Source organism: Dromaius novaehollandiae, chromosome 1, assembly GCF_036370855.1.
Source record: "Dromaius novaehollandiae isolate bDroNov1 chromosome 1, bDroNov1.hap1, whole genome shotgun sequence".
NCBI classification, from domain to species: domain Eukaryota; kingdom Metazoa; phylum Chordata; class Aves; order Casuariiformes; family Dromaiidae; genus Dromaius; species Dromaius novaehollandiae.
The window spans coordinates 129018197-129031917 of NC_088098.1; the positions used below are offsets into that span (position 1 = coordinate 129018197).

At 39.1% G+C, this 13721-nt stretch overlaps 1 protein-coding gene and 1 long non-coding RNA gene across 4 annotated transcripts in view; both read left to right on the forward strand.

Annotated features, from left to right (window-relative positions):
• The first annotated feature begins 298 nt into the window (after positions 1-298).
• Positions 299-4259, forward strand: LOC135329560 (uncharacterized). Its single transcript, XR_010391077.1, has 3 exons — positions 299-360; positions 1199-1342; positions 3475-4259. It is a non-coding gene; the product is annotated as an uncharacterized LOC135329560 (long non-coding RNA).
• Positions 4260-9080: 4821 nt separating this feature from the next.
• The window catches only part of TAB3 (TGF-beta activated kinase 1 (MAP3K7) binding protein 3), a 43259-nt gene continuing 38618 nt past the window's right edge, over positions 9081-13721 (forward strand). For 2 of the 3 annotated variants that reach the window (XM_026096812.2, XM_026096813.2), the window contains exon 1: positions 9081-9444. The gene's annotated coding sequence lies outside the window, so the exon portion shown is untranslated. The remainder of the gene's footprint in view (positions 9445-13721) is intronic. The other variant, XM_026096814.2, reaches the window with a different exon arrangement.

Below are 13721 nucleotides of genomic sequence, written 5' to 3' on the forward strand. Positions count from 1 at the left end.
AATAGTACAAATTCATTTCTGGAACTACACCAGCTCCCTCTATGTAAGCCTTGGCCGATACATCTTCTGGCTGAAAGACTGCAATGGGATAGGAAACAGAAGAGAGGAAAACTAGCCTGTCTCCCCTCTGCTGATGGCTCCCAGAAGATTTATGGTGTTGCTAAGAAAGGCAGAGGGCCAAAAGTCCTGAAAACTCTCCATGAAGGGAATTCTAGTGGAGTTTTGTCCATACTTTGAAGCTGGCTGCCATCCCATGCAAATAATGCAGGAGGACAAGTTTCTGTGCCAAAGTAAGCACAAATAATTTTGCCTTGACTTGAACATTAACAAATGTCAGACCCTCCAGAAGTGGTTTGAAAGGTAAGGTAATTTTAAAAAGCAGCTATTTATGAATGTTTGTGCTTAATCTCACAAATGTGGTAAGTTTTCAGAGTTTCATATTTTAAAAACATAGGTTTCAGCTCAGATCTTCTCTCTTCAGATTTTTTAATTTAAATCTGCTTTGCCAGTTTATCCTGTTTAGAATGGTTATACCTTTCAAAGTTGTTTCTCTAAACTTCACTGTACTTTCTAATTATTGTAAAACTGAATGGATCTCACTTGAAACCAGACGCAGCATTACTTGAGTGCCAGTGTTGGAGTGGGGTCCCTGTTTCCAAGAATAAGTAACATAATTCCAGCTATTATAGAGCTGAAGGTACATTTTCAAAGGCATAACTGGACTTCCTAGCAAACAAAAAGTTCTCCTGGGGACAAGGTAGACAAAAGTCCATACCTGAAGTCCTTTTAAAGCACAATCTTCAATGGCAGTGCCATCAGCCACTGTGTAATGTGAAAGATGTAACCCACGTCAAAAGCATTCTTTTGTGTTTCATAGCAATGAAGAATCATTTGACACCTATGTAGAAATGCATATTAACAATACACTGGTATCTGTGTTTGGAAATGAGTAACTGCCTCACTTTACATATCATTGAAAGCATGTGTGAAGAAAACAATTCTAGGGATGGGTGAAAAAATACAATTCTTTACAGCAACAATGTCATTAATGACAAGTGAAATATTCATTCTAATTTGTTTACTGTTTCACTTACTTTCCTGATACTACTTCTCTGAAATAAGGAGCATTCACTTCCTCTTCTTTATTAATTCCAATGCAATAATAAACATTCTTATTCTTTTTAATTTGCATTCACAGTGTTTACTATGGTGTTGGCACAAACTTTGACACAAAGGAGAACAGACTGCTTGGAAAGGACATCCCATTTCTCCAGTGGAAAACTGCATGTCAGTTTAAAAGGTTATTTAAAAGATATTACTTTCCTGAATTATGTCTGTGATGGTCAGTATTCTCTTTCTTTTCTCCGTTAACTTTGCTTAGCTTTTCAAACCACTAGCCTGAAGGAAAGCACTCACCATAATTTTGTTTGGTAGTAACTCAAGAGAATTGTAGCAATTCTCTTGCCTTTCTTTTGGGTGCTCTTGCTCCTGGAGTACCTGACAGTGGGTTAATGAGAACCTACTTCTGCACTCTGCAAACTTGTCTAGAGAAAAATACATGAGGCTGAGATGCCTTGAATAGTACATATGTATCTAAGCTAAGAATTTTAGAATAGTTGTCCAATTCTATAAAAATTGAGTCTTCCATACAATACCAACAGCAATTATAAAGTTCCTTCTTAACTTCACTGTTTAATTCTTTTTATTAGAAAGAAAAATGAAAGCTAGGTTTGTGGAGCATTTAGTTTTAAAGAGAGAGGAAGAGGTTGAATATTTTTAATATGAGTGCCTCAGTGAAAACACTTTTCCATAGAAGATTTGATAGTTCCTGAAAATGGTCTTATTGAGTATTCACCTAATCACCTCTGGTAACAGCAGTGGTTTTTGCCAGCTTTCATATGCTTTATATTAGGTCCTGTAACCACCTTTTCCCAATTGCCAGTGGTCCATGTGTCAAAACAGAATCACAGATGCTTGCTGGAAGTGTGGCTTGATTCATTAATTGCTTTAAAGTTATGACCAAGAAATGTCCAGCAGCTAGCAAAGGGATCTCAGCAGAGAGACAGATCTATGGAGAAGTGAAGACGACTTCTGTACCACCTCTCTTTACATTTCACTTCAGCTGTCACAAACTATATTGGAGGTGGCGGCAGTATCAGCTAAATTTGACCACATTATCAGGTAGAAAGAAGGGACAATGTTTTTCAATCAGCCAGAGATGAAAGAAGTCCCATTTGGAAACTAATGCAACTCAGTATCCAAATTTATTAACAAGTCAAATACAATATGACCTGGTATAACTTTGGCAAACAGAAGCTATGTGCCTTCAGCTCTACCAGAGAATTTTATAAGTGACTCTTCAAAGCAGTACTACTCCTGTTGTTGCACACCAGTATGTAGAGCCAAAGGCTGCAGAAATACAGTAATAAGCGTGGAAGTCATATTGTGCTCAGTCCTTGGGAACCACCAACACTTTTTCATGCTCTGATCTGAACCTAGATTATAATTAGATATTTGCAATACTGACAGATGTCATAGGCTGCTGGAAGTTTGGTACTTAACTGATTATTTCTCTTAAGTGGGATATTGGAACTAGGAACACAGTTGCACATGTCTTCGGAGTTAAGTGTTAGCTTCTCAAGAACTGAGAACTATTTCAATAAATGGCTGCAGCACAAGCTGGGATTTTTAAAAAAGTCTCAGCCTCAACTCTTCCTGAACTTCCAGTGTTCTTCAAGAATCCCACCTTTACTCTCCAGGTGGTACTACTGACTTATACAACTACTCTGGCTGTAAGGTGTTATTCAGTATTAGAAAGGTAATCATAAAACAAAATCAATGGTCTTTTTAACTATTTAATTATGAATGAATGACTGAATGGTAACAGCATTTTCTGCAGATCTAATGCCCTACTAGCTCATTCTTCTTGCTGCCCCAAAATATTTTAGTAGGATGAAACTAGTATGTTCCATAACAGACTGTAAAACACAATCAAAATGATCACAGAGTGAGAAATTTTATATTTTCATTAATAAGAAAACCCCTAAACCTCACTTATGTATTTCTGTTTTCACTCATATTCTGCAGCATGGTTGCAACTTTCTCTGGTATCACAGATTATTGTTTGAAAATAATTTTCTAGTAGACTTTGTATACCTTTCCAGGAATATAACAACAGATACCAAAAAGAAGGCAATCACAGCCTATTCTGCTCCTCCCCTCTCCAACAAACCACAAAATTGTAACATTGTTTAGGTATTTCTTGCCTAACAGATATGAGTAGAAAAGCAAGAAAAAAGAACATAAGCAGCATTTGATCCTGAGGCAATAACACATTCTATACATTGCAGAGAATTCATACATTGCCATAAGGACTCGGATTACATTCCTACAGACTGGGTTTTTCTGACCCAATTGTTCTAGCAACCATACCTGATGTGATAATCTGTTACCTGTCGATATTCTTGTTCACAGGATAAACTGACATTGAGCAACGAGTGGGTGACTGACAGTATTTGATGATGAGTTTAGACAAGCAGTCAGTACAATTCAGAAGTACCGTCTCCCTTCTGAATGTCACACCTCAGTGGAAAATCTACAAGATGGAAATATCACTGATACAACTAGATCTGATCATAGGAAATATGGTAAAAATGTTACTCAAATCTTGAATGGACTGCAATCCAAGAAAACATCCTAACATAAAGTTAAGAAAAGCACACACTATCTTCTTTTATGATAATGTACAAATGTAAGCTCTTTTATCCATGAGAATTTCAATATCTTACCTACAGTTAAACAAATCACATATTCACCAGTCTAGGTATAGCTGTAAGTACTAAGTTACCACCTAAGCAAGTAGGTAATAAATGTTAAAATGGACTTACACAGCAGCCATTTTGTCCACTGCACAAGTATAGCCACACCTAGGATAAAAAAGGACAGCTAACTTTATAGAATAGAGTAGTCCCACAAACAGCACTGGCACAGAAGGAGCAAATGATATTATTAATTTAAATTCCTGCTACTGTGGGGAAACTGTAGATATTTAGAAATTTGAAGGGACCAGTGCACCAAAGTTAGTTGTAATAAAAAATACTTCCAAAGGAATTAATTATAGATATCATCCAAAGGACAAATACAGACTTCATGTACGTTCAGAAAAGAAAAGAAAATCACTAATCCTCTTTGAACTGTACTATTAAATCCTTTGAGCTTTAGTAATAAAAATGCATGGTCATAAATGCATATACATGCAAGCATGTTTGTAAGCTTTAATTGTAGTTCATTCATTCAATATAACCATTCAAACATTCAGAAAATACTTACGCTACTACACATTTTATATTTGCTCTTACTGGCTTGATTCATCACTGTTTCAGCACCAAGTAGCTCTAGTGACAATTATTACACTAAAACTCTGGCAATTGTAGAAGACTCTACAAAGGAACACTTCAAGTTTTTCATATGTCTCTTAAGTGTGCTTGTGGAGAAGCTGTATTTCTGCAGCATCTAGTTTCTCCAATTCACAGGCTAATAATTTGTAAAACAGCACAAACTTAATTATAAAAATTGTAAAGATAAAAATGGGGACTACACTACAGCTTTTTTCAGACAAGAATCAAAGCCAAAAAAAGGTGCATGCTGGCACTAGTTCTACAATCCTTTGCAGTACCTCTGTGCACTCTGTGTCAAAAGATCATTTTCAAAACAACAGCAGAATCCTGTCGCTGCTTCCTAGCTGTCCTGGGAATGAGTCACAGTACCAGAGAACACAAAGGTAGACCTTGAAGGCTTTCTGGTGTAAATGCAATTGTCATTGCAGTGTTATAGCTCAAAGCTGCGGTACAACAGAAACACAAAAAAGATAATAGTGAAGGTTAATCCCTTCTCCCTTATTGTACATATACACACATACAAACGGTTTCACCAAATTGTGTTAGCTAGCCCTTCCCAAGGTATATCAAACGATAGTTGCTTTGATTTGTGCTACTTAAGGTAGAAAAGAGTCTCTACCTTAAGATAAAGTAACAAACATTTTTGAGTGCTCACATGACTCTCTTCCATTTTGTCACAGATTCATTTTGACTTCTCACTTTAGTATTGCTGTTACTCTTAAATTTCAAGATATCTTCATTTTGAAATCACAGGCCATTGCTCCATGATAACTGCTAAAATAAACATTTTCTACTGTCCTCTCAGAGTCACATGGTTGATACAAATTTGAAATGGAAAAGTAATTAGGGCATGTAGTAGAGTCAGAATAGCCTTCCTCCAAAGGGAAAAGTGCAAAGCGTGATGCCTGTGTCCAGGTTATGTTCAGGTTAATAAAGATTAAACTAAATTTGGAACCTAGTAGAAGAATTTAGCTCTATGTATTGTTTTTAGGGAATGGAATTCAATGAGAAACCTTAAGACCAAAAAAGGTCAAGGACGTATTCCTTAAAATGTAGTGAAAGACAGAAGTGAGGTGGTCTTACAAATCAATGACATGGGATTTTTTAAATAGCTAGATGGTTTGAGAATTTTAAACTGACTTATACAAGGACTGTAACTTTCTACTTAATTGTGTAGCTCAAAATAAAAATGTTATAGAAAGGATATCCTTTGAGCTCTGAGCTCTGGTTCTATAGGCTGTTTAGACACTTAAGCCTTCAGCTTCTTGTATGTAAGTAAACTACCACAGCAATCAGTAGGATTTGACACTAACACGAGATATTGTAACAGGCCTACAGATTACTTTGTTTAGACTTCCTTCCAAGACAATTTCCTTTAATATGAATATGAAAAATGATACCTCTCAACTTTAGACATTCTTAGTTTTTTTCATAATGATGTCTACTTCAATTACAAAAAAGACAGAAAAAGTTACTTCTTTTTGTGTGGTAGTAACTAAAACTATGACAAATGGATTCACCTGCTTTATGCATCATCAAATAAAATCATTAGGCCTATCTCAGTGACAAAATACACACTACTAACCGTGATATAACAGGGAGGAAAAAAAAATCAGTTTGACTTTTTAGATTCAAAATGCAGTTTACAGTGCTTACATAAAAAAAAAAAAAACCTCCTTATATTTGTAAAAGGAACTAACTCTGTATGGAAGCTATTGAGACAGAAAAAATATGGAATATTAGAGTACCATTTTATCAAGGTACTTTTCTGGCTGCAGTTTGTAAGAAAATTGCTTTTTTTCCAAAATAGGAAAATGGGTTCCTTAGATTGCTGTTCATAAAGAGAAAAGGGGGCAGAAATAACTACATTTTAGTTCTGCTTAGAAAGGAACATACTGCAGAATTTAAATTCCAACCTAAAGCCTTTAAAAGATGGGTAGTAATAATTGCTATAAGCATTAAATTAAAAAAAAATCGGGGGGCATTTTCATCTAGAAGTTATTACAGAACTGGGTTTAACAATGAATCCTATTCTACTTCAAGTTACTGTTTTAATAGGTCTATTTCTCTAATTTTTAATCATATATATTGCATCTTTTAAAAATACAGAAATAAATGGTGCTGTATTTCATGGCACTGTCTGATACCCTGGTTCTTAAACAGCTGTCTAAGAACTGTCCTGATTATGCAGTGCCAGCTCTCCTTGTTTCCAGCTGCTAAATCCCATCAGAAGCAGCTAAAAATACATTAAATACTGACCTAATATTACTTTTCTGTATAATCAATTGTTGTAGTTGTCATATGGATAAGAGGAGACAGAAGAACTGGATCAGCAACATAACAAACTCCTTGTAGAGATGTATTCAGCAAAGTTAAAACATCTACAACAAAACATACATGCTTTCTGGGGTAATCAGGCACCTAATATCCTTAGGATTTCTTCCTAAACTCTTGAGCAAGGCACTGGCTCTGCTATGATTACTCGTTAAGTTTCAGGACTGATTAATTTGCCAGTAGCACAATCCTGCCCTCAAATCTATGACTGGCTAAAGGCAGATGACAAAGATGATACTAAGTCTCTTCAATTTCTACTGGAACACTCCTGCACTGAGTGGGACAAGTACAGATGAATCAAGCAATTGTCACATGACAGTCCATTGCGGAGCAAAGGCATAATTTCCGAATAAAAATAAAGGTCTGGCTGCTGCTGAGCTTGGTTGCTGAAGCAGCCAAAGCAAGGCAGCCTGGAGCTATAGTATGGGATTTATAAAGGGACAGTGAGAAACAGTGGTGAAAAGGTTTGACTCAGATGTTAACTTGAAAGATCTGGAAGATGACAGGATGAATTAAGACAGTGGCTGGACCACACAAAAAATACAGAAGCCAGTGACAGTATGTATAATCCAGGGAACAGAGTCTCTCTTCTTTGGATTCTGCATACTGGCACTGGCTGTGATCTGATAAGGAAAGCAGCAAAGGGCTGCTTCTTATATTTTAAGAAAGTGAGAAATTAGATAGAGCTACTGGAATTATTTATTGGGTCAGAAAGCACTCATCTATATTTGCAAACTATGTATTTTCCTGAGGAATGTGCACTTTAGGATCTTGACATTAATTCCAAACATAAGATAAGAACTGGTCTTTGTTAGATAACAGCATTGTTGCACTAAGATGATGTCTACTGGGTTTATATCTTCTCCAGAAACATTAGTCAGGCTTGGTTTGTTTCAGATGCAGGGACTAGAATCCAAGAATTCCTTAACTATCTTTAAGGAATCTCTGACACAGGAGCCAAGGTCTCAGCATATGGGAGATGACATGAAGAGTCAGCAAGAGCAATACAAGATATACACCCTTCACCCTGCACTTCCCAGATCTTTACCAGAGAGAGACAGAACGTGCTTGTAGGAATTCTACATCTGCTCTGATTAAGTTCAGTGAAAAATTGCAGCTTTAGTGTTTCTGTGGCTTTCATAGGTAAGATAAAAAAATAATCCATGTTAGACAGAGGCTACTAAACATACAATAATATCTGAAGAAAAAAATGAGAAACACCAAAAAGCGTCTTTATCACTCTGAAGGAGACACTTTAGAACAGTTTACATGCCCAGTGTATGGATGAAAAATTAAACGTACACTCACTAAACCATCTGCAATGCTCTGCCTCAGCAGGAAGATTTCAGCTTTCATTGGTGTTAATGAAAAATCCAAGTTGGTTCTGTCTATGTAAGTCACAATTGCCTGAAGTCTGTACTGAAAGCTGACAGACAACATTTTTCAGAATGGCATAGGACAATGAGAGTTTAGGGTAGAACATAAAATATAAGCATTTTCATGCTGGTATGTGAATACCCTAGTATGTGAATAAGAGCTGTATTATAGACTTTGAAAGTAACAATAAAGTGTACGGACCCAACATTTGGAATATGATGCCCCAAATTTTGATAATCACAAGGAGCAAATCCCCATAGTGACCTCAACCACATTCAAAAGAAGTTTGTTAAAATGAACAAGAACACCCACTGTGACAAGGATGTCCCCTTAAACAAGGACATTAGCTTCCACCACATTGCCTCTGTGTCTGAAATCCTTGGATGTGCATTTGGCACACTAGTACTTTCTCTTCCCCAGTGAGGCTATAAACAGTTCAGACTGCCACACTGTGTACCCATCTGCACCACACAAAGTGGGGGGGCAGGCTTAGTTATTGCGTGATTCAAAAGCTGCCAAGTACATCTCTCCTTTCTTTTGTTGTGCTTGTTTATGCATAGCATAAAGGTCACAGCATGGTCACTAAGCCCGCTTGGAAGCCACGCCAGGCAGGCCTGAAAGAACAGAAAGCCTGGTTCTAAGACTCCTTTTGAAGATTTAAAAAAAAAAGGGGGGGAGAAGAGGAGGATATGAGCAGACCCCACGGCCAAACACCTTTTCCATACTGACGCCCGCACCAGCGGCAGAGAGCCACCACTAACGGGCGGCTCCAACAGCCGCCACCACCTCACGCAAAACACAACGACAACACACCCCTCCCATCCGCCCCATCCTCCCCACGGCCGTTTTTTACCGCGCACGTTCAAATCCCCTCCCCCTCCCCCTCCCCCGCCAAGTCTCGCGATAGCTCGCGGGGGGGGGGGCAGCCGGCGCGGGTGGCGCCATGTTGGTGCCTGGATGGCGTAGGCCGAGCCCCTCCCCCCGCCGCACGGCTGGCGGCCTCAGCCGCCGACACTGAGCGTGCGGCGCCGCCCGCATCCCGGAAGCGCTTTACGGCCGCGCGCAGCGCTCGAGGCCCCCCCCACTCCTCCCCTCACGGAGACCCGGCGTCGCTCGGAGACGCTTCCCTCCCCCCACGCTCCGCGCGCCCGCACCTGGGGGGGGCCGCCGCTTCCCCCCCCCCCGCCCCCGGCCTGCTCGCGCCCAGGAGGAGCGGGGGGCCCCGCCCGGGCGCCTCGCGTGCCGCCCCCTCCCAACGGTCGCCCCCGCCGGAGGCCTGGGGCTGAGCCGGGCGGGCATGCAGCCGCCGCCGGAGCAGAGCCGCCAGCGCAGCACGGTAAGGGAGTGTGTGGGGAGGGTGCCCGCCGAGGAGGGCAGGCCCAGGGCTCCGTCCTGCGCTCCGCGGCGGCGGAGCGGCGGGTAACCGCCCCCCGGCCGGGGAAGCGGCGGGGCGCATGGAGGCTGGGGCTGAGGGTGCTCCGGTCTCGGGGGGGGAGGGCCGTGCCGGGCGCCGTGAGGGGGAATCCTCTGCGGGGTGCGCCGCGGCGGCGGGGGTGGGGGTGTGGTGGCGGGAGGGTGCCCGTGTTGGTGCTGGCTGGGGCTTTGCTGCCGCACTCCCACGCACCGCCCAGGGAAAACTTTGGTCTTTGTTTTCGGGGTCTTTCTGAGAGAGTGGCTGGGAGACTGACTGCCGGGGGGTCCCACGCTGGCGTCCCCTTAACAGGGACTGTGGCGTGTGCTAGGCCACAGGTACCGTTTTTGTCGTTTCGAGTGTGAAAATTGCAGGTAAAAGAGTTGCCACTGCCTCTTCGACGTATTGACTGCATTATGATGCTGATGCTGTTGTGGTTTGGCTGTGGGCACAGAAGGGCCCCAAAGGTAGCGAGGCCTCAGTTGTGCTCTGTCCAGGGTCTTGTCTTGAGGTCGGATTTGAGATCCTATTGGTTGTTTACATCGGCTGTTCAGAGGAAAAAACAGTATATATTTTAATTATTTGTTTTGTTTCATTTTTAAATAAATGATTATGGTAGAAGGATGCTAGTCTTTGTGGCTTGATGCTGTTTCAGTATTGGTGTTTGACTGTCTGGTTGGTGCATTTTTTCCTTCATTCAGACATGATTTGTAATCTAATATTGGCTGTTCTTTCCTTTGCTTTAGCAAGGAGAAAATATAGAGAGGAAAGGCAGTTGCTTAAATGGCTTGAGAGTAACTATACTTTAGGGAATCCCTATCACCAAAAAAATGGTATGGCCCAGGTTTGCCACACAGGATCGTAATGCAAAAAGTAAAGCAAGACGCTATGTTCAGGTAGGTATGCATATGCATAAAACTGCCTTTGAAGGTTTAAGTGTTAACTGTTTTCAAGATGCTATTAATAAGCTATTAATATATACTGTATTCATTTTCACTTTAAAAATCAGCTAAAAAGTATTATATATGAAAGTATTATATATAAAAATAACTATTTGTAATGCTTTTATAACATTTTAAGATTTTTCATCTTGATGTTCTACAGTAACTTGTTCTTTTCCTCCTCTTCCATTCTAAATAAATACTGAGAGCAAATAGGCTAACCTTTCCTGCTGATTTATTGATGGGGTGCATTATTTTCAGTGCCGATGTTCACGACTGCAAAATAGAGTAGAAAGTTTACAGGCTTGTGTACTGTAACAGGACTACTTGGTCTGTTTTGTTTTTGAGAGGGCTTAGTGCAAAAGAACTACAGGCAAAGCCTATATGACCAAAGGTCAATATCTGTTCTGATAGCTTTAATTTTGTTTTTCAGATCTGTGAGAATAGCGTTCCTCCCCCTCCCAGTATATTTTCAGTTAACATATTTCATGTAAAAAGAAGAAATGTTGAATTCATTTCCTCTTACTAGTGAGAGGGGAACAGGATTCTTAAAAATAAAGTATTTCACAATGTTTGTTAAAGTCTACTCTTCGTCCTGTCCTGTGAATGGTGTCAGTTGATAGTAGCAATCTGAAGAACAGTACAACAGCCTGTATCAATGTATATATTGACTGTCTGAGTTTGTCCTTAAAATTATTTACATAGTTTTTACACTCATTGGTGAAAGGCAGTAAAATCAGAATTTCTGTCTGCCTTTAATTCCTTGTTTTAGGTAGAATGAGATGGATAAGAATGATGGATGCGTATTATGAAGTTTAATTATTTTTTATCTGGTTTGGGTCATGAACTTCACTGAAGTGCTTGCCGCTGACTGTAAAGAGGGTCCTGTGAGGTTTGTGTCCATTCTTTTCATGCTGTTTTCTGGATTCCATCAAGGGTCCTTTTTGCTTCTATGAATCATCATCTTGAGGAAGACAAGATAAGTCAAATAGGTGTTCTAAAACGTGTCCCCCCCTCCACACACACACACTTTAGTGACATCTGTGCTCTATCCATTGAGTTGCAGAGGAGTAACAGTTTCTAGTTGTAAATGATTCCTTTTTGTAGTTACTTTGAAATTCAGCAAGTAGCCCTAAAGCATGACCTGCAAAAGTATTGTTGGTCGATATCACCAAGAATGGCGTAATATATGTGGGTTTTAATTACCAGATTTGGGGTCAAGTTTATATATTTATTTATGTATTGCAGTGCATAATGAGCCTAAAACTTGCGAAGATATTTTATTCAGTTATTTTTCAGAGAAGAGCTATAGCATCAAGTGGAATAACAGTTTAAATCTTTATTTCTACAACTGCAATATTTTAACAAAAGCGCTGACTAACAATGAAAGCAAAAGTCTTTGATTCTCTTCTTTAACATCAAAAATGTTTTAGTGGTGATCCAGAATTGATCGTATCAAGTAAATTTTGAATGAAGTGAAATCTATCCTGTATGCTTAGTCATCTGACTTAACTACAGTAGGACACGTTTTACTCGAGAAGAATATCATATAGACATTCTTAATCACTACAGTGAGTTGAAGTGCGATGTCTGGTGTGTATGTATATATGTGCGTGCACACAAATATAATAAAGGTGTTCGTAATGAAAGACTTTATTTTTTGTTATATGATTCATTTAAAAGGCAGGTGACAAATGGAGAGTGAAACTAATGGACAGTTTGTATAAAGCCTCAGGCTTTTTCATAAGCACATTTTGGGCAATATTTGAATGCGGGTATTTTGAAGTTCATAAAGTAGAGCTATCCACCATGCCTTTTGGTTTTCTGATGTTTTTTTCTCTCATTGTTATTGTCTTTACACAAACAGGAAAATAAAGTTAAACTGGAAATTGGTAGTATTGGTTAGCACAGTAAACTGATATTGGGGTGTTAGTTTCAAATCACTGCCAAACTTTCCAGGTATGTTTTTTTTTCCTTTTGTTCTCCTGCAGCAGTCTATGTAATGTACATTTTTTTATAGACTTATTTCTCTATGGATGTAATAGACTAAACTTTGTTTAAAGAGTGGCCTTAGCCACGTTGTTCTTGTGAGAGACCGAGGATTATTTTGATGAGATCGAGTGTACAGTGATGTCGTAGTGCCAGTTTACGCGTTTGAAGCGTTTTTTCCAGATGGAAAGATGAGAGTTTAGAAATTCTTTTTTAAAGTTTAGAGTTGGTTATGCAAGTGTTGAAGGTGTTGGTTCAAAACATTTCCAGAATAGGTTCTTGTATTCTGCCAAATCTTAAAGTATCAGTTTTCCTTTGAAAGGCTTCCAAATTATGCTAGTAATGTTATGCAAATGTGTCTCTCCAGCTTAAGACAAAAGATGTAAGTCAGACCAGATACTGTTCTTGTAGCAGGGTCTGTGGTACTGATTATCCTTTCTGATTTCTTACTCTGTATGAGATGGATAGTTTGTCAGCAGCTTCTATACCATGTCAGTCAGTACTTAAAAGATGGCACTGTAGTATTAGTAGATGTGTATATGAGTCTCTTGGATACCAGAAAAGCATCACTGAGGCCTTTTTATTAGCATGAGAAACTGAAATACATCTGGCAAAATTCAGTATGTAATATGATGGCAAGGTAAACTTAGAACGCTGCTAATAAACCATGTAGTTCAAGATGGGCAGTGAGTTAATACTTGTTTTTTCTTGCTCTTTTTCTCTTTTTGAAAATGTATTAGATCACTGTGTGTGTCTCTGTTCCATGTCAGGATTGAACTGACTTTTCAGTATTCATGTATCTGGTTGATTATTACCTTGAATGTTTTTCTCCCTTCAAGTCCTGTTTCATAATAGCCAACATAACAATATGGTATAAAAGTGAAAAATTCTGTCTCCATTAAGATTATATACAGCTTTGTGTTCTTAGGCAGCATTGCTTCTTGGATTGCAGGTGGGCTTTATTTTATTAAGGAACTGAATTTAAAATAGTGCTATTTTAAAGTCATCTTCAATGTATTACCAGGTTTTGTCTTAATTTTGTCTTAACATAACTTTATAGTAGGAAAAGTTACTTCTCCTTTTCTTCTTTTCAGAGGTTGTATAAAGCAAGATGTGTTTGTAAGCAAATAGTGAAGCTACAGACCAGAGTTAAAGGTTATTTTGTTATAGTAGTGTTCCATAACCTAACTAACATAGCTTAAGAATAGATGTTTTCCTACCTGCATGTGGGCTTACTGATGGATAATAAAGAAAAGTTTTTTAAAAACACTT